The sequence below is a fragment of the Choloepus didactylus genome, chromosome 18 (genome assembly GCF_015220235.1).
Source record: "Choloepus didactylus isolate mChoDid1 chromosome 18, mChoDid1.pri, whole genome shotgun sequence".
Classification (NCBI taxonomy): domain Eukaryota; kingdom Metazoa; phylum Chordata; class Mammalia; order Pilosa; family Megalonychidae; genus Choloepus; species Choloepus didactylus.
Window position 1 is genome coordinate 40,379,008 of NC_051324.1, and position 22,492 is coordinate 40,401,499.

The 22,492-nt window shown below is 38.4% G+C and overlaps 1 pseudogene; it reads left to right on the forward strand.

Annotated features, from left to right (window-relative positions):
• Window positions 1-6,598: 6,598 nt before the first annotated feature.
• Window positions 6,599-7,725, forward strand: LOC119514578 (annotated as a pseudogene).
• The last annotated feature ends 14,767 nt before the right edge of the window (window positions 7,726-22,492 follow it).

A 22,492-nucleotide genomic window follows, 5' to 3' on the forward strand; every position in this document is an offset into this window, starting at 1 on the left:
TTAATCATGGACATTGTCCACCCCAAGATTCACTGTTTTGTACATTCCCATCTTTTAACCTCCAACTTTCCTTCTGGTGACATATGTGACTCTGAGTTTCCCCTTTCCACCACCTTCACAGAACACTTAGCACTGTTAGTCATTCTCACAACATGCTACCATCACTTCTGTCCACTTCCAAACATTTAAGTTCACCCTAGTTGAACATTCTGCTCATAATAAGCAACCACTCCCCATTCTTTAGCCCTGTTCTATACCCTGGTAACTTATATTTCATGTCTAAGATTTTACATATTATACCTAGTTCATAATCAGTGAGACCCTGCAATATTTGTCCTTGTGTATCTGTCTTATTTCACTCAATATAGTGCCCTCAAGATTTCTTCATCAACCCGTTTTTTTTCAGTTTTGTTCACACACCATGCATTCCATCCTAAGTAAACAATCAGTGGTTCCCAGTATAATCACATATTTATGTATTCAGCACCATCACCTCTATCTATATAAGGACATCTCCATTTCTTCCACAAAGAAGAAGGAAGAGTCAAAGAAGATAGAGAGACAAAAGAAAAAAAAAAAGAAAGAAGAAAAAAAAAACAAAACATGACAGCTAGGAAGTGACAATAGGAAAGACAGCATTAACCCAAAGTAGAATAAAGAGTCAGACAACATTACCAATGACAAGAGTCCCATACCCTTCCCCCATGTCCACCCAACCATATGCATTTACCTTTGGTATATTGCCTTTGTTACATTAAAGAAGCATAAAACAATGTTTCTGTTAATTATGGTCTCTAGTTTGCATTGATTGTATTTCCCCCCCATACCACCCTATTTTAAATACCTTGCAATGTAGACATTCATTTGTTTTCCCTCATATAAAAACATATTTGTACCTTTTACCACAATCGTTAAGCATGCTAGTTTTCACTGAGTTATACAGTCCCAGTCTTTATCTTTCATCTTTCTTTCTGATGTCCCACATGCTCCTAACCTTCCTCTTTCAACCATACTCACGGTCATCTTTGTTCGGTGTACTTATATTGCTGTACTACCATCACCCAAAATTGTGTTCCAAACCTCTCACTCCTGTCTTTTCCTTTCTGTCTGTAGTGCTCCCTTTAGTGTTTCCTGTAGAGCAAGGTATCTTGTTCACAAACTCTGTCATTGTCTGTTTGTCAGAGAATATTTTAAGCTTTCCCTCATATCTGAAGGATAGTTTTGCCGGATATAGGATTCTTGGTTGGTGGTTTTTCTCTTTCAGTATCTTGAATCTATCACACCACTTCCTTCTTGCCTCCATGGTTTCTATTGAGAAATCCGCACATAGTCTTATCAAGCTTCCTTTGTATGTGATGAATCGCTTTTCTCTTGCTGCTTTCAGGATTTTCTTTTTGTCTTTGACGTTTGATAATCTGATTATTAAGTGTCTTGGCATAGACCTATTCAGATCTGTTCTGTTTGGGGTATGCTGTGCTTCTTGGATCTGTAATTTTATGTCTTTCATAAGAGATGGGAAATTTTCATTGATTATTTCCTCTATTATTGCTTCTGCCCCTTTTCCCTTCTCTTCTCCTTCTGGGACACCCATGATGCATACATTCCTGCATTTTGTGTTGTCATTCAATTCCCCAAGCTGTTGCTCATATTTTTTCATTCTTTTCTCTATCTATTCTTTTGTGTGTAGGCTTTCAGGTATCTTGTTCTACAGTTCCTGAGCATTTTCTTCTGCCTCTTGAGATCTGCTGTTGTATGTCTTCATTGTGTCTTTCATCTCTTATGTTGTGCCTTTCATTTCCATAGATTCTGCCAGTTGTTTTTTCGCACTTTTGATTCCTACCTTATTGCGCACACTGTTTTCATTATACACTTCAACTCTTTTGCCATATCTTCCCTAATCTTTTTGAATTGATTTAGCATTAGTTGTTTCAATTCTTGTGTCTCAGAAGTGTAAGTTTGTTCCTTTGACTGGGCCATAACTTTGTTTTACTTAGTGTAGGTTGTAGTTTTCTGTTGTCTAAGCATCTGGTTTCCTTGGTTACCCCAATCAGGTTTTCCCAGACCAGAACAGGCTCAGTCCCAGAAGGAGGCAATAGTATCAGGTCTTAGGAGATTGATACACCCTGTGAGGCCTCAAGCCACTGTGCTTTTATGCAGCAGGTGGCCCCTGTCAGCCTGTCACTCCAGACTGGTGTAAGGAGGTGTGGCCCATGGCTGTTTTCCCCCAGGCTCTGGGGTCTGCTTCTGAATGGAAGGGGGTTAGTAGAGCTTGGCACCACCTCTTTCCTCTTAGGGAAAATACACCCCCTGAGGAGATACCATTTGCATTTGAATAGCCTTTCTGCCTCTGCTATCTCTACCCTTGTCTGGGTCAGAGTGCTGGAAGCTGAAAATGGCTGAAGCTTTCTCCACTGAGCTGAAAAAGGACAGAAAGCCCCCCTTCAGGGCTAGTCCGCGGCCACCCTCAGTTTCACCCATTGGCCAGAGACAGCACCCGGTCCTCTGGGCTACCCCTCCCTCCCATAGAGGTTATTCAGATCTCCAAGGTCAATCGTCACCAAAAGCCTCTGTCTGCTTGTTGGGGATTCATAGCTTGTATTGAGCAGTCCACATTTGTTCATTAAAACCTCAGTTGGAGCTGGGCTGAGGTATATTCGCTTGTTCAGAGAATGCTGCTCACTAGCACAGCGAGGCTTTGCAGCCTGGGCTGCTGTGGGGGAGGGGCTCCCAGCTCGGGTCCTCAGTTTTTACTTACAGATTTTATTCTGTGATCTTGGGCATTCCTCCCAATCCAGGCTGTTGTAGGATGTGTGGGCAGTCATGTTTGTCCCACAGCAGTTATTCCAGATTATTTACTAATTGTTCCTAGTTGTTTATTAGTTGTTCCAGGGGGAATAACTAGCTTCCACTCCTCTCTATGCTGCCATCTCCAACCAATATTTTTAATGTCTTTTCTTTTCCTAAGTCTAAAATGATGTAATATCAACTGCCCTGAACACTATATGCAAAGTGAAAATTTAAAATGAGGGGGACAGATTCTAGGTGACCTCTAAGTTGTGCACCTCTGTTTTGAAGTTTCTACACCTCCATGTCTCCTAATCCTCTTTTTCTCATTATGCTTCTGCGATTCACTGAAGTTTCAGTATGGCTTACCTGGATTACTACAGTAGTCTTTCTGTTTTCTCTGCTTTTAGATTTATTTATTGCATGTTTGCAGAAGTAGAGTTGGGCACAGTTTCATAGGCCACCTTCTCTTTTCTTCACCATTCCTCATCACATCTGTGCTGAGTCCTGTTTAACAGCTTTCACTTTCCTGAATTATGCTCTCTACCTCTGAGATTTTACCTGAAATGAAGCTCTCCTGCTCACCTCTGCTTGTCGGATCTCTGATAAGGAGTTTCCTCCTTTGGGAAGCATCTCCAGTCCTCCTTCTGTCCACTCATCTCACCATATCCTGGAAGGTGCCCATCCTATGTGATCTATAGGAGCCTGTGGATATTTTTACCGTAGTCCTAATTACAGGGCATTGCAATTATTTATTTGAAGATTTCCCCTATGATATTACAAGCATTTTAAGGAAAGCAATTCTGTCAAATATCTCTATGTTTTCAAGACCTAGCACAGGGCCTAGCATAGTAGAGGACAAGTAGATGCTTATTGTGAATAGACAAATGGACAAAAGAACAAATTCTGTGAGCTGAAGTGAGTTGCCAAATAATAATACTTGGCCTGTCTTGGGATTTTTAGGGTAAGGTCAGATAGCTTTCATTTTAGAGTACTTTGAAATGCAGGTTTGGCAGACACAGGGGTAGACAGAAGGGTACCTGTACCCCATCTGGTCCTCTTTCTCTAGGCTTAGGGCTATAAGAGGGAATAATTTCTTTTGAAGGTGAGGAAACAGAGTTAAAGGAAATTAACTTTTGTTAAGCACTAACCATATCCCTGGAACTGTGACAGGCAATCTAAGTATGTTATTTTGTCTTCACAATAATAATGTGAGTTTTGTGTTTTTAATCACCTTTTACATATGAAGAAACTGAAGATTGGAGAAGTTAATTAACTTTCCAAGGTCACATGATTGCTAAGTGACAAAGACAGGGTTTGAACTCAGAGTCCCGAGTCTTTCATCCATGCTTTTCCATGTAGGGTATGAGAGAGCCCATGGTTAAGTGGTAAGTGGATTACACAAAGTAACAGGGTATACATATGGCACGGCTTCCTGGGGCCATTTTGCTTAACTATTTTGGGGGAAAATGCTGTATTTATATTCAATATCCACAAATTTAAATACATATTTGCAAAAATATTTAGGATAAAGAGAGACAAAAATTTTTCAGATTTAGAGCTGGCTGCTTAGGGCTGGTCCCTCAGGCTTCTGGCTTCTACATACCACACACTCATATCAGAGCCACTTTATGGAAATTTTGAGAAGCACTAGACTACTGTCAGGAAACAATTAGATGCATGCCAAGTGTGAGAAGGAGGCTGATGACACCATCACTCTCCAGGCTCCAGCTGTGAAGCACGTGGTCCAAGAAGAGACACAAAACAGCAGACACTCAACTGGGAGCTTAGCAGCTTAAGCTTCCCCAAGAAGACAATTCCTCACCCTGAACCCAGGACATCTCCCCTTCCCGACTGAGCAGCAGACTCTGGCTCAGGTTTGTTCAGTCTTGCCAAGGGGACTGAGCAAAGCCAGTGGCGTCTGAACCATCCAGAATGAGAACATTGAGGGATAACTGTTTGAAATGTCACTTTCCAAGCTGGACTCATATGGCCAGTATAAAAATGATCTTCTGCCAGAGTTTTACCTCAATTTATATCTCATTTGTCACTTAACCTTTGAACAAAGTCACAAAATTTTCAAGCAAATCTATGACTCTAATTCTGATTCACGTCTAACAAGCTTATACCAATTTTATTTTACTTTAAGATACTCTTTTTCACATTTTGACATCTCTGAAGTTGGTATGTATATGGATTGAATGTATTATGTCCCCCAAAAAGCCATTATCTTTGATGTAATCTTGTGTGGGCAGATGTATCAGTGTTGATTAGATTGTAATTCTTTGAGGGTTCCTGTGGACATGCGCCCCACCCAACTGTGGGTGATGACTCTGATTGGATAATTTCCATGGAGGTATTACCCCACCCATTCAGGGTGGGTCTAAATTAATTCACTAGAGCCATATAAAGGAGCTGACAAATGAGGAACTCAGTGTAGCTGGGAGTGACATTTTGAAGAGGAGCTACAGCCAAGAAGGATACTTTGAAGAATGCACAGAAGATGAGAGAGTAGCTACAGATGAGAGACAGTTTGAAGACGGCCGTTGAAAGCAGACTTTTGCTTCGGAGAAGCTAAAAGAGGACAAACGCCCCAAAAGCAACTATGAGTGGCATTTTTGAGGAGCTGAAGCCTAGAGAGGAATGTCCTGGGAGAAAGCCATTTTGAAACCAGAACTTGGAGCAGATGCCAACCACATGCCTTCCCAGCTAACAGAGGTTTTCCAGATACCATTGGCCATCCTCCAATGAAGGTACCCCTTACCTTGGATACTTTATGGCCTTAAGGCTGTAACTTTGTAATCAGATAAAACCCCTTTATTAAAGCCAATCCATTTCTGGTGTTTTGCATTCCGGCAGCATTAGCAAACTACAACAGTATGTCTCTTATAATTGATAGTGTGCCATAGCTTAATGGATCTTGTTGTTGTTTTTTCCTTTCTTAGTGTCATATAAAATAATAATATGTCTTATTATCAGTGGCTTTTTAGAGTCAAAATAATGTATTGAGCTTTTACTACCAGGTTCCCACATAAACACTATACATGTATGAGTTTCGTATATTATAAATGCTTGAAATTTGTCTTCTTATGAAATGATTAGATGAAGCATCACATACAAAAGAAATGAAATGAACTGTTCTGTTTGAGGCAGAAATGTTAACATAATCCCCCCACCCCCTTCCCAACATACAAGGATCCACAGAGCATCCCCTGGTTCTCCCTGAAGCAACTTCAGGACATGTGGCAGATCAGGTAGACAATAAATGAATTAAGGTATAGATCACTCTCCAGCTCTATGACAGGAACAGGGAGTTCCTATTTCACTAATAAAGCCATGTATAATTACTTGACCCTATAATCCATATGAATACATATTTTTGATAAAGTTTTTAAAATGCAATGTGAAAAAAAGAAAAAAGGCTACGGTATAGATGAAGCTGTGTTTAGAGCAAAATTAATGACTATAAAGATAGTAATTAGTAAATACATTAAGCATTTGACACAAAGAAGTAGAAAAAGAATAACTGAAAAAGGTCTAAAGAAAGCAAAATATAGGAGTCAACAAAAATAAAAGTAAAAGCAGAAATAATCATAAAATTAAAAAATAGTAGAATGGATGCATATATGAACTATGTTTTTTTGAAAAAGAACAGTAAATAAAATAAACAATGAAATAGGTCAATCACAACCTAGACTAATCAAAAGAAACAATGAAGAGGAATAAGAATAGAAGAATAGCCATTGAGAAAGAAGAAATGAAAAGAACAATAAGAAATATTTGCAAAAGTCTATGTCAGGTACCTGCTTCAGACATGGAGGAAATTTACACTAAGTTTGTGTCTCAGAAAATCAGCAAAACTCAGCAGCCGAGCCTGCAGACCGTGGAGACCTTCATGACGGGCTCTTGGGACAATGAGGAAAATTATGTTTCACTGTGGTCTATTGGAGATTTTGGCAACTTGGACTCTAACGGAGGTTTTGGAGGAGACCATCAGTTATTGTGTGATATCAGATACCATGGTGATGTAATGGATTTGCAATTTTTAGACCAGGAAAGAATCGTAGCGGCTTCATCAACAGAATGTGTGACTAGTTTCCTTCACCATCAGAATAACCAGACACTGTCAGTCAACCAGCAGTGGACAACAGTGCACCACCGCACCGGGCCGGGCGGTCCCTCCTATAGCAGCTCCCCATGAACTGGGGTCATGTGCAACAACCCCGAGATCATCACAGTCGGTGAAGATTGTAGGATAAATCTCTTCAGAGCTGATCACAGGGAAGCTGTGAGAACAATAGACACTGCAGATAGCAGTACACTACATGCTGCAACCTTCCTTCAAACTCCTGAGATTCTGACAGTAAATTCAATTGGACAGTTAAAAATATGGGATTTCAGACAACAAGGAAATGAGCCTTCTCAGATATTATCACTAACTGGTGACTGAGTGCCACTCCACTGTGTTGACAGACATCCCAACCAGCAGCATGTTGTAGCCACTGGTGACCAGGATGGAATGGTGAGCATTTGGGATGTCAGACAAGGTTCTATGCCAGTGTCTCTTCTGAAGACTCATGAAGCCGAAATTTGGGGAGTTCACGTTCACCCATCCAACACGGATCATCTGTTCACTTGTTCTGAGGATGGGTCCCTCTGGCATTGGGATGCCTCCACAGACACACCTGAGAAATCATCACTCTTTCAACAAGGTGGAAGAAGTAGTACTTTTTGTCTCATAGCGTAAGTAACCAGGCTAATGTCCACCATTCTCTATTAAGTTCCTGGCTCAGCACTGATCCTGCCAAAGACCGGATTGAAATCACAAGCTTGCTTCCCAGCAGGACTCTGTCAGTAAATAGTTTAGATGTTTCAGGTCCTCGTCTTGTTTGTGGAACTGATGCAGAAGCAATTTATGTTACTAGACAACTTTTTTCATGAAAATGCCATAATTATAAGATTGCAAGTAAACACACAGTTAGCCTTTTGAATTTCAACTTGTGAGCAAAATTGTTATTAGAAAACATAAGATGTGTAGTAGAAATATCAGTAAGCTTGTTAGTATTTATGGCCCAGTTTCAACTTTTGTTAGTTGGACATTTCTATAATAGCTGCAGAATCCAGTAGATACCTGATGGCAAAGAATTTGAATATGTGCAAGATTAATCAAGGGAACACTTGCCCTGCCTTCAAACAAACTATTTTTGATAGCTTATGGAACCAACCCTTCATTTTTGATGTTGGAGGACATATTGTGTCAGAAACCACCCCCGCCCCCAACTGGTTTCTGTAATTTTCTGATCAGTATGTAGGTCCACCCATCCTTCGCAGCATTCACCAGTGTTTATGTTTATTCTCTTTATTGCAAGCGTTTTCTTCAGTCCTTCCACATTTAATTTCCTTAAAAATTTGGATACTTGTTTTTCAAAAAGTGAGTAGAACAAAAATAACAAATTTGTACTCAGGTTCAAAACTTTTTAAAGGTGAAAATGTATTGCAAGTTCCTTTATTATAGTACTTTTGAACAGAATTCTGTCAACTGCTTTAGACCCACACTAATTTTTTTTTAATAAAAAAAGAAAAATACATTTTTTTCCTAAGGAATTTTGTGTTTTTGTTTGGTTTTGAAGCAGTTGAAAACTGCTGAACTGGACGTTGTGCTGTAAAATAAAAAAAAGTTATAATAAGTGAACTGACTTCCTGACTAAAATTTCATAGGTAGCATGTGAGGATGGTATGAAGAGGTGGTGAGATTTTAAAAATTTGCCATTGTTATCCTTATCAGAAATGTTAATGATGACCTTGTGGCATTGTCTTTCTAAAGCTTGCTAAATGCATTATTGAACTGTTAAGGCCTTAGTGACAAAATCATTGCTATTACACAATTGAAGCATGCATTCATTTACTTTGTAATTCCAATAGTAGTAATTCTGGAAAGGTTTTGCTTTTCTCTCCAACTAAATATTTCAGCTTTCTTTTACACCATCTTAACCCAGGGTTTTGGGTTTTCTTGTTTGTTGGAGACTTGGGGGTCAAAACTTTAAAATGAAGTATATGTGTATATATTTGGATCAATAATTTCAATTAAAGATTTCTAATAACTGAGTTTCAGAGAACCTGAGAAGTAAAGGAAATGATGTGGAATATTTAATCTGTTTATAGTTTTATTGCTGGGACTAATTTTGAAGACATTTTTGTTCTTACAAAAATAATTAAATAATAATACAAAATTTAAAAAAACAGAAAAGAGAAAGTAATTAATTACAGGAAAAAAAAAAATTAAGTATCCGTGATCTCAATCAGAGACAACTAATAGTCTTTACAGACCCTTTTCTACACATTAATATACATTAATTTTTTCTATAACAATGAGAATATAGATGTTACATTTCTAAACCCACAATCCCTAGCAGTAAGCATGTTTCTCTATCATTTTGAATTGTTTTGGTTGCCTATGATGATTTCATGTTCCCAGCTTTTTATGGTTATGATTAGTGCTGTAATGTTTATTTCATTTGTATTTTAAAATTTGTTTATATCTTTAGCCATTTTTATTATCTTAGGTATTTTAGCATTTACTTATAAATTCGTAAGAGCTTTTTATATGTAAGAATTTTTTTGTCTTTGATCAAATAATGCAAACATTTTCAATTTTATCTTTTAGGTTGGTATAAATGGTAACCTATTATTCATTCTATTTTATGATTTCATATTTGACATGTGATTATTTTTACATTTGGAATATAATTATCTAATACATCCAAATTTTTTCTTTTTAAACTTTTTATTTATGAATAATTTCAAACATATATAAATGGAGTAGCTTAATGAGCCCATGTACCCATCACCCAGCTTTAATACTTAACAACCGTGACCAATCTTAGTTCATCTCTGCTCCATCCACTCCCAACCCTGCTCTGGATTTTTTTTTTAAGCAGTTTTATTGAAATATATTCACTCTACATACAATCTGTCCAAATTTTTATCAGTGGCACTCAGTATAGTCACAGAGTTGTGCAGTCATCACCACAATCAATTTTAGAACATTTTCATTACTACATAAAGGAAAACCCCATAACCCTTCTTCCTAGCTAGCAGAGGTTTTCCGGACACCATTGGCCATCCTCCGGTGAAGGAACCTGATTGCTGAGGTGTTACCTTGGACGCTTTGTGGCCTTAAGACTGTAACTGTGTAGCGAAATAAACCCCCGTTCTATAAAAGCCTATCCATCTCTGGTGTTTTGCATTCTGCAGCATTAGCAAACTAGAACACCCTTATTCCCCCAGTTGTTGACATTTAGCACTGGTGTGGTACCTTTGTTATAATTGATGAAAGAATATTAAAACATTACTGTTAACTTTAGTCCATAGTTTGCATTAGGTGTATTTTTTCCATATATCACCCTTTTACTAACATCTCATAATGGGGACCTATATTAGTTGTAGTTCATGAAAGAGCATTCATATATTTGTACTATTAACCACAGTTATCATCCACAAGGTTCACTGTGTTATACAATCCAATATCTTATCCCCTAGCTTTCCTTGTAATGACATACACAAACCTAAGCTTTCCCTTTCAGCCACATTCACACACAATTCAGCACTGTTAATTATACTCACAGGAATGTACTACCATCACCACCATCTATTTCCAAACCTTTACAATCAACCTAAATAGAAATTCTGTACAAATTAAGCATCAGCTCCCCATTCTTTACCCTCATTCTATCTCCTTGTAACCTATATTCTATATTCTAACTCTATGAGTTTGCTAATTATAATTGCTTCAAATTAGTGAGATCATCAAATACTGTCCTTTTATGTCTGGCTTATTTAATTCAACATGATGTCTTCAAGGTACATCTGTGTTGTGAGTTTCAGTCTTTTCTGCCTGTACATCAGCTTTTCACCTAATGGTTTTAGCAGTAATTAATGGATCTGGATCTGGAACAGCAACTTATAGTTAAACACAGTTAATATATCTGTAGGGAAATGAACATATCCAAAGGGGGAAAAATAAAATCTGTAAGTGGTTCACAATGATATGGGTACAGTTATGCTACTAGACATCTGAAACAACACAAATTATTCAGAGATTTGGGGATTCATATTACGCTTTGTGCATAAGAGATTGTGAGCCTTAGGAATTTTCCTGATATTGCTTCTAATTTTAATTGGAATACTTTTAGATTTTACCATGAAGTATTTGCCTGGTTCTTGAAAATCTCTGTTATTGTAAAATATCCTTCTATTCCTAGTTTCTAAAATAGGTCTTTGACTAGCAATGAAAGTTGAATTTCATTTCTTTTCTGCATTTATTAATATTACATGGTTTTCCTATTTTAATCTATTTTCTACTGATGAATTTTATGTTCCTAAAATAAACTGTGTAATCATGATATATTATTCTTTTACCATACTACTGTATTCTAATTGCTAATATTTAGGATTTGTACATCCATATTTCAGGCATCAGCTTACCAGATTCTGATATGGAGTTATACTACTTTCATAAAAATTTTAAAATTAGAAAGTTCAGGGAAAAAAAAAAATCTATGTCAACACACTTTAAAATCTGGAAAAAACAGACTCTTTTCAAGGAAAAGAGAAACTGCCAAAATTATTCCAGAGAGGAAAATGTGAAAAAAAACAGTGGTGAAAGTTGTCAAAGAACACAGTGCTTTTTTTTTTTTTTAGTGACTTTTTAAAAGCTGCTTTATTGAAGTATAATTGACAGACAATAAGCCAGATGTGTTTAAAGTATACAATTTGATAAGTTTTGACATGTGTATACCCATGAAATCATCACCACAATCAAGAGAGCAAATATATCCATCACTCCAAAAAGTTTCTTCGTGCATATTTTTAATTCCTCCCTCCCCATTCCCAAGCAACCACTGACACTATAGATTAATTTCCATTTTATAGAGTTTTATATAAATGAAATCATATAGTGTACTCTTTGGTCAGGCTTCTTTCACTTAGCATAAACTATTTTGAGATTCATTCCTGCTCTGTGTATCAGTAGTTCTTTCCTTTTTTTTTTTAAATTTTATTTTGAAATAAATTCAAAGTTATAGGAACAGTTACAAAAACAATACAAACCCCATACACAGAACTCCAGCATTCCCTGACTCCCCTCCCCTGATACCCCTATCCACTAACTTTAACATGTTGTCACACCACTATGTCTTCCCCTCTCTCCCTCCCTCCCTCCCTCTCTTCCTATCTATCATCCATCATCTATTGCTCTGTCTTCTGAACATATGAGAGCTAGCTGCACACATCCTTGAACAAACACTATAATTCACATATATAATTCCCATGAACAAGAACATTCTTTTATGCAATCCCATTAAGTGCAGCTAAGAAGTACAAGAGATTCAACAATGATACAAAGCTTACATTCTGTATGTCCTTTTCCTTATGTCTCAACTGTGTTCCTTTGAGCTTCCTGTCCTCCATCCTCAGATCCCATTCAGGATCATCCTCAGCATTCAATTGTCATCTATTTAGACTGTCCTTTTTTTTTTCCTCAATTGTGGAAACATATATACAGCCTAAATCTTCCCATTCCATCCCCTCCCTAGCATTCCATTAGTGGGATTAATCACATTTAGAATGTTGTAATGCTATCACCTTCCCACCATCCATTACTAGAAATTTCCCTTCACCTCAGACAGCAACCCTACACTCATTCCTTAACTCCCCATTACCCCTTCCCCCATTTCTCTTAACCCATACTCTACTTTTCATCTCTTTGTGTTTACTGTGGGGCTTAAAATTAAACTTTTAAATTCATAACAAACTTGTTTTTCTTTGATACCAACTTAATTTCAATAGGACACATAAACTATGTACCTATACTCCTCCATTCCCCCACCTTTATATAGTTCTTGTCAAAAGTTACATATTTTACATTGAGTTCAAAACCATTGATTTGTCATTAGAGTGTGTATTTTGTATCATGTAGGAAGTAAATAGTGGAGTTACAAATCAAAAATTATTGACTTCTATTTGTATTTCATTGTGGTCAGAGATTGTGCTTTGAATATGTTTGATTGTTTGTTTGTTTGCTTTAATTTATTGAGGCTTGTTTTATGTCCCAGCATATGGTCCATTCTTGAGAAAGATCTGTGATCACTAGAGAAAGATGAGTGTCCTGGTGATTTGGGATGTGAGATTCTACGTATGTCTGTTAAAATTCTCTATATCTCTTTCTCCTTTCTTTGTTTCTCTGTTGGTAGGGCTCCCTTTAGTATCTGAAGTAGGGCAGGTCTTTTATTGGCAGACTCTCTCAGTATTTGTTTGTCTGTAAAAAATTTAAGCTCTCCCTCAAATTTGAAGGAGAGTTTTGCTGGGTAAAGTATTCTTGGCTGGAAATTTTTCTCTCTCTGAGTTTTAAATATGTCATGCCACTGTCTTCTTGCCTCCATGGTGGCCGCTGAGCAGTCACAACTTAGTCTTATGTTGTTTCCTTTGTATGTGGTGAATTGCTTTTCTCTTGCTGCTTTCAGAACTTGCTGCCTCTCCTCAGCATCTGAGAGTCTGATCAGAATATGTGTTGGAGTGGGTCCATTTGGATTTATTCTACCTGGAGTTCGATGGGCATTCATGCTCTGTGTATTTATATTGCATAGAAGGTTTGGGAAGCCTCCCCCAACAATTTCTTTGAACACTCTTTCTAGACCTTTACCCTTCTCTTCCCCTTCTGGGATACCAATGAGTCTTAAATTTGGACTTTTTTTTAATCTATCGTATCCCTGAGATCCTTTTCGATTTTTTTCTCCATTCTTTCTTTTGTTCTTTCCTTTTCTGTTCTGTGGACCTCTAGGACACTGAGCCATTGTTCAGCTTCCTCTAATCTTGTATTAGGAGTATCCAGAGTCTTTTTAATTTGGCCAACAATTTCTTTTATTTCCATAAGATCTTCTATTTTTTTATTTACTCTTGCAATTTCTTCTTTATGCTCCTCTAGGGTCTTCTTTATGTCCCTTTTATCCTGTTCCTTGGTCTTCTTCATGTCTTTTATATCCTGTGCCATGTTTTCATTCCTCGATTGTGATTGTTTGATTAATTGTGCCAAGTATGTGTCTCTTCTGATATTTTGATTTGGGTGTTTGGGATTGGGTTCTCCATATCATCTGGTTTTATCATATGCATTAAGATTTTATGTTGTTTTTGGCCTCTTGGCATTTGCTTTGCTGGATAGGGTTCTTTCAAGTTGTAAAAAAAAAAAAAAATACCAATCTAATTTTTCAGAAATACAAGTTGGTGGCGTACACTTTCTCCACTAACTAGCAGATGGTGTCTGCGACTCACCTATACCCTCAAGTCAGTTCTCCCCAACTCTGTCTCTGTGGTGTGTGGGGAAATGATTTTTGTGGGGTTCAGTTGGTGAACTTAGTTTGAGTTTGTTGTTGGAGCTGTCCGCCATGAACATGGTGCATGTGTCTGGGTGGTCAGGGAGGCAGGGTAGCTTTAATATTCAAACCTCCCAGGTGTTCCCAGAGATTCAAGGCTGTTGCAAGAATCTAAGCCTTCATTTCAGTTTTGCCCCAGATTTTCTCTGTTGCTGACCCACAAACCACCAGCATTGATGTAGCGTCCCTGGGTTTTCCAAGCGGGCCCCCCTTCTCAGCTGTGATCTTCCAGGACCTCTGCTGAGGGAAGGCTGTGCTACGTCACTAGTGCACGTCATCCCTCAAGGGAAGCCCCGGTCCGCCAGGCGGTGCAGGGGCGTTCTCTGCCTAATGCAAAGATTAGCCTATAATTCTTGACTGCTGTAAGTTCTGAATGAAAGGCAGGTAGTAGAGCTGGGCCCCACCCCTTTCCTCTTAGAGAAGATAGACGCCCTAGGGGGAGGTCATTATCATTTCAATGGTCTCTCTCTGCCTGTGCCACACCCCTGTCTGAGTCACAGAACTGGGAACTGAATATGGCTGAGGCTTTCTCCACTGAGTCGAAAAAGGAACAGAGCTAGTCCAAGGTGACCCTCCGGCTTTCCAAGGTTAGTCGTCTCCCAAAGCCTCTGTCTACTTGTTGAGGATTCATACCTCATAGTGAGCAGTTCACACTCGCTAATTAAAACCCCCATTGGAGCTCAGCTGAGCTATATTTGCATGCTGGGAGAAAGCTTCTCTCTGGCACCATGAGGCTTTGTAACTCGGGCTGTGGGAGAAGGGTCTCCTGATTTGGATCTGCAGTTCTTACAGATTTTATGCTGTGATCTCAGGCATTCCTCCCAATTCAGGTTGGTGTATGATGAGTGGATGGTCATGTCTATCCCCCTGCAGTTATTCCTGATTATTTACTAGTTGTTTCTGGCTTTTTCAGTTGTTCCAGGGGGCTACTTAGCTTCCACTCCTCTCTATGCCACCATCTTAGATCCTCCTCCCAACACAGTGCTTTTTAAACCATTCCAGAGTTTAGAGTAAGAAGTAGAGTTTTGAGGGTCCCACCCCATTCAAGATGGCAGGCCCCCCCATCCCCAAAGCTTAGAACCACCAGGAAGAACTGGCAGAAACATATTTATCAAACCTCCAGAAAACAGTTAAAGGACTGCAGTAACAGGGCAAGCACCAACTCAAGAAAAGTGGTAGGATCTTCGGCTGGGCAGGGAGCTGGTTAGTGCTCCCACTATGGATCCCTGGTCCTGGTTCCAGAAGGAGCGGAGTAACTCTCATGCACATACTGTGTATGTCTTGTACAATCTGTGATGGCCCAAGGGACTTACTGTCTCAGAACCTGCCCTGTATGTAGAAGGCAGCTTACAGAGCTCTCCTACAGAACACTGTGGGAGAGCAAGCAAGTTTCCTGCCTGGGACAAGGGATTGCTGGCTGTAGGACATAGAGTGCAGCACCTGGGAAACTGTGCAAGACAAGATACATGCCCAGAAAGGACCAGAGAAGCCCCCATGCTTTGGCCTGGAACTGTTATCTAAACTTACTGGTGGCTAAACCTTGAAGGAGAGGAGGACTCACACAGGTCAATCTGCAAACACTGGCAAGTTGTTTTCTCCCCCCCCCCCTTCTTCTTCATCTATTAAAAATTTTTTGTTAGCTTCTGATAATCAAGGAAAGCTCTGTCATGACACTAGCTGGATACAAGCTTAAGGAACTGCAATCTTGGAGTCTGAATTCCACTGATAACACATTAAACTATCAAAATGCCCAGGTTTCAACAAAAGATTACAAAACATACAAAGAAACAGGAAGTGATGGCTCCAGTAAAGGAGAAGAAAACTTCAATGAGGAGGAATAGACCTGGGACATACCAAAGATGTTTTAAAAATGGCCCTAAATATGCTCAAAGAGCTAAAGGAAAACATGCTCAGAGAAAAGCAAAGGAAATCAGAAAAATGGTAGATGAACACAAAGAGAATATCAATAGAGAGATGGAAATCATGAAACAGAAACAAACAGAGCTGAAGACCCCAGTAACAGAAATTAAAAATTTCAGAGAGGAGTTCATCAGCAGATTGGAGCTGGCAGAAGAAGAAAAAACAGTGAACTTGAAGATAAGACTATTGAAATCACCCAGTCTGAGGAGCAGAAAGAAGAAAGAAAGAAGAAAAGTAAACAGAGCCTGAGGAGCTATGGAACACCATCAAGCATACAAAAGACACATTGTGCAAGTCACAGAAAGAAAGAAAAAAGCAGAGAATATATTCAAATAAATAATGGGTGAAATTCCCCAAATTTAATGAAAGACATGTATATATACATCCAACATGCTTAATGAACTCCAAATAGAATAAACCAAAATAGACCAAAACTGTGCCACATTTTAATCAAACTATTGAATGCCAAAGATAAAGAGAATTCTGAAAGCTGCAAGAGAGAAGCAACGTGTCTCATACAATTGAGACTCAATAAGATTAAGTGCCAGTTTCTCATCAGAAACCATGGAGGCAAGAAGGCAGTGGGAAGCCATATTTAAAGTGCTGAAAGCAAAAAATTGCCACCCAAGAATTCTATATTTGGCAAAACTGTTTTGCAAAAATGAGGGAAAGATTAAGGCATTCCCAGATAAACAGAAACTGAGGGAGTTTGTCACCAGTAGACCAGCCCCACAAGAGATACTAAAGAGAGTTTTGCAGGTTGAAAGGAAAGGACAATAGTAAATAAGATGAAGCCACATGAAGAAACAAAGTTCTCTGATGAGGTTAAAAACATGGGTAAATGCCAGTGCTATTATATTTTTGGTTTTTAACTCCCTTTTTTACTTCCCACAGGATCTAAAAGGCAAATGCATAAAATGTAATGGTAGGTCAGTGGTTTTGGACTCATAATGTATAAATATCTAGTTTGTGACAAGAACTACATAAAGGTGGATAGACAGAGAGGTACAAGAACATAGTTTATGTATACTATTGAAATTAAGTTGATATCAAAACAAACAAGATTGTTACAGATTTGCAATGTTAAATTTAAGCCACATGTCAAGTACAAAGAAAATAATGGAAAATATGCATGCTCATAGAAACAGAAATTAGAGCACATGTTGCCAGGAGTGGGGGTTAGAGGGGATGGGAAGTTAATGCATAATGGCTGTGGGATTTCAGTTTGGGAAGATGGAAAAGTCTCAGCAATGGAAGGTGGTGAGCGTACAGCAATATTGTGAATATGATTAATCCCATTCAATGGTATTTTTGGAAGTGGTTGAGGTGAGAAAGTTTATGTTGTATATATGTTCCCACAGTTTTTTAAAAAAAAGAGCAACTAAAGAGACAATGACAATTAATTGCAATACATGATCCTGGATAGGATCTATCAAGGGAGGAGAAAAGGCTCTAAGGGACATTTTTGGGACATATGAAAAAATTAAAATATAGACTGCAAGTTTTACATCAATGTTAAATTTCTTGAATTTGATAATTTCACTTTGTAGTTATGCAAGCAAATATCCTTGTTCTTAGGAAATGTACATGGCAGTATTGTGTTCAAGGAGCATGATATATACAACTTACACCCAAGTGTTCAGAAAATGGATTGATAGGTAGATAAATAGATATAGATATAGACAGAATGATATGGTAAATGTGGCAAAATGTTAAAAGTGGTGGATCTGGGTATCAAGGTGGGGCTGGGAGTATGTTGGAAGTCTCTGTATGGGGTTTGTATTATTTTTGTAACTATCCTGTATGTACGTTTGAAAGTATTTCCAAGTAAAAAGTTTTTTTTAAAAGTAAAGTTTTCAAATTATTAGAAAGTCAGCAAAATTTTAATACAAATATCTGACAAAGATAGCACATAAGGCCCAATTTAACTAACTTAAGGCTCAGTGCAGAAATTATAAAATAAATATTAGAAAGAGAATTTTGCAGTACACTATGTAATCATATCTCAAGACCAGCTGGGCTTATTCAGAAATCCAAGGATAGTTCAGTGTTAAGAAATATTTTCTTACAAATCACTGCATTAATATGTGAAAGGGCCAAAAAGGCTAAACTTATTTTCAATAGATGCTGAAAAGTAATAATTCTTTAACATGAAAAATGTTAGTATCTCAAACTATTTTAACATGCTTAATAATAAACCATTAAAAATATTCCCATTAGAGGAAAAAACAATCTGGGAAGACCATTATCATTGCCATTATTTAACATTTTTCAGGAAATATTTGCCAATGCAGACTGATAAGAAAGATAATTTAGAAGTAAAAAAATTAAATAGAGAAGGAAAAATGATCATTATTTATAGGTGATATGATTTACACTTGGAAAGCCCAAGAGACTCAATTGAAAAACATTTTTAAAATTAAGAGAATTGAGTAAGTGATAAATAATTTAACAATTACAAAATCAATAGAAAATATGATGGAAAACCTGTAAATCTAATTTACACTGGGAAAATGAATTTAAAATATTCAAGAATATACTTCATAAGAAATGCACAGGACCTTTATTTAAAAATGTTAAAGTTTATCAAAGGGATGTAGAAGACTTGAATATTCCTCAACTGGAGTACCCCATGTTGAAAATAAATCAGGGCGATTCTGAAAAAGAACGAGTGAGCAATAGTCATAGATATTTTTTAAATTATAAAGCTACATTAATTTAAACTGTTTGGTGTGAGTGTTGGAAAATGATAAATCAGTGGAGTAACACCAAGACTCAAAAAGTATTCTCCAATACATATGGCTATATGGTATAGGAACATGGACAAATTTTGTACAAATGTACAAAAAAATTAGTATAGTGAGGGAACATTCAAGTATTCAATATATGGTATTATTCTTACCACCAAGTTATTTAGAAAAAAATAATAAAATTAGATAAGTACCATACTCCTTATTCAAAAATAAAATCCAGATATAACAAAGATTCAAGCATTTTTAAAAGTACCCTGAATATGCTAAAAGAAACATAGATAATTTTCAAAATTAATTATTTCGAGTAGCAAAAATACCAAAAGTTTAAAACAAATAGCAAATTGAAAAATATTTACATTTTGGCACCAAAATGTTAATATCCTTATAAAAAGAGCTCTTAAAATCATTAAATTATTAGAATCATTAGAGAGAGAAAAAAAGCAACCCTATGTTTTTAAAAAATGACAGAGTATATAGAGCTGAGACAAAAGAGAGATTAAAACAGTTTATAGGCATGAAAAAATGCTCAACCTCTCTATTCATTAAAGAAATGCACATTGAGCAACAATGGGATACCATTTTCATCTCAAAAGTAGTTCAGTGATGAACATGGGGGAGAAAGCACTTTCATAAGTTGGTCAGGGGAAATAAAACTTGGTACAACCCTTTTGGAAGGTAACTGGGCAATATCTATCAAAATATAAAAGGCACATACCCTTTATCTCAGTTACTCCATTTCTAGGAATCCATCCTACAGATACATTGTCTTATGTATTTAAATATAAATATCCATACATGTTTGTGGCAGCATTGTTGCCATAGCAAAAATCTGGAAATAAGCCAATGTTTATCTGTAGGGACTTCTTAGACTGTGATATATGCACACTATGAAGTATTATTCAGCTATTAAAAGGAGTAAGATATCTCTATATATGGTGATACGGGAAAATTTCCACAGCATTTTATGTAGTAAAGTGAGTTAGAGAACCCTGTATAGCATAATTCAATTTGTAACTTTTGAAGCATACACATACCTCACCTACCCACAGAAAACCTCTGGAAGGATAGGCAAGAAGGGTTAACATGATTACCTCTGGGGAGGAGGACTGGAAACAAAAGGTGAGGGGGCACTTTTATCTTACCTTTTATACATTTCTGTACTATATACATTTTAATAATGATCATGCTTTTTTTAATTTTAAGGAACTAATTTTTATAAGAAATATGTGGGACCTTATTTTGCTGTTGTCCCAGGTTTCTGAGATCTAGGACTTTTGTGTTCCATTTGTATATTATTTAATTCTCATAACAATTCTGTAGAACTTGATAGAGTTCTTTTAGGATTTGTAGACCAATTGAAGTCCTTATCTCTAATTTATCAGATCTACAGCTTCGTGGAGTACACTTTCTCTAACTAACCAGCAGGTGGCGTCCACGAGCCACCTGTTCTCCACAAGCTAGTTCTCCCCTGCTTAGCCTTTTTGGTGAGTGGGGGAGTGAGTCTTGTGGGGTCCAATTGGTGTACCAAGCTTGCGTGTGTAGTTGGTGTTGCCTGCCCTGTATATGGGGCGTGTTTCTGGGCAGTCAGGGAGGGGGGGTGGCTCTAACAATCAAATCTCCCCAGTGATCCTAGAGTTTTAAAGCTGCTGCAATAGTCTAATCCTTCAGTTCAGTCCTGCCACAGTTTGTCTCTGCCACTGACCCACAAGTCCTTGGTATTGGCGTATGGCTCCTGAGACTTGCAAGTGGGCCCCTCTTCCACGCTGTGCACCCCGGGTCCTCTGTTGAGGGATGACTGTGCTGTCACAGGTGAGTGCCGTTCCCCCAGGGCAGTTCTGGGCTTCTGGGCTGTGTAGGGAGGCTCCCAGTCTGCTGAAATGATGGCTGAATGGGGCTTTGTTAATTCACACTGCTCTACCTTCCCAACTCTGGGACAATCAGCTGAGGTTGCAGGGAAGGCTAATGTCCACACCCAGTTTTGTGGTGTGTGCCTGTTATTTGAAGCGCTTCCATCCCACTGGGTTGTCTGGGGCAGGTCTGGGCTATGGGGCTGGTGACGGGCAGGAGTGTTTCCTGTCCACCAGGATGATGGCTGTGAGCAGACACCCCCCTTTTCTTGGGAAGTTGTGGTGTTTAGTGAATTTTCTCAGCCACTGGATTATTGCCTTTTGTCTCAGAGCTCTCTTAGTTCTGCTCTTGTCTTGACCTGCCCAATTTGCAAGTCTTTGAAGCTTTCTGTATTGGGCTTCTTAGAATAATTGTTTTAGAAAAAGAAAAAAGGATTAAAAAAAAGGGCCCTCCTCAGAGATCTAATGGGTTATTGAAATGCTAAGAGACAAAGCAATTAGGGCCATTAAAGAAAGGTCCACAGGGCAGAGAGATCAGCTTTTCTTCAGGATTTGCATATGAGCCTCAGGGCCTGAGCTCTGCCCTTCCCCTTTCTATGTTCACCAGAACTCCAAAAATCCTCCGCTTTTATTTTGGAGTTTTTCGTGTTGTTTTTTTCTATGCCTGTGTCCTCTCTGCTGGGCTGGCTGCTCTCAGATTCTCTAGTGTCTGGTCTCAGTCTATCTATGGTTGGAGTTTGGATCAGTAGAATGAGTTTCCGATAAGGGCTGCCACTGCAGTTCTCCCTTCTCCTTCCCGGAGCTGACAGCCCCTCCTCCCACAGGACTGAGCCTGGCAGGGAGGGGTGCGGGTCCCCAGGCCACAAAAACTTACAGATTTCGCTGATCTCAGCAGTTCCACGTTTTCATGAGTGTTGTATGAAGTATGCCCAAAGTCAGATTGCTCTGTGGTGTCCGGTCCACGCAGTTCCTGGCTTTCTACCCACTTTCCTGGAGGAGTAACTAAAACATACAGCTCACCAGTCTGCCATCTTGCCCCGCCACAATTCTGTAGAATATTATAATACTCACCTTATAGAGGAAGAAATTGTGCTTCAAAGAGTTTAAATAACTTTTCCAAGCTCACAGAGTGGCTTCACAATGACCAAGATTTGAATTTAAATTGAGGTCTGTCTCCAAGCCTGCCAACAATACTGGACACCTGCCCCAAATTCTTGAGGATTGATGTGTACCTCATTGTACCAGACCCACAAAGGCAAACATCTTTCTCTGTCTTAGACTGTGCTGCATATCAGGCTCTGGCAAAAAGTAGAAACAAAAGGGATGTCTATCAAATGAGTGAAAAGGCACCTAGATTTAATTGGTAAAATCATGGGTCGGGCTTATTTCATCAGAAGAACTGGGTAAAAAAACAAATCAGAAAACATCAAATAAGGAAATAATTACAAGCCTTTTACCTCTGTTCTCTCTTTAGCACTCTTGTTTTATGGCCAAAGTCAGCCATGTGCACACCAGGGCGGCGTTGTGGCTGGAAAGCAGCTGCCCAGTCTGGGCCGCATTTCCTGGGCCACCCACCTCCCTTGTACAGAGTCACACAACTGGACTTCAGCCAATGGAATATTGGAGGAAGTGATGAGCACTGCTTCCCTGCCTGGCTGATGAAAATTTCCCATGCAATCCTCCACCTCCTTTTCCTTGCTGGCAGGCTGGATGTAGAGGATTCAGCAGAATATTCCAAAGCTTTATGACAGAATCACCAGAT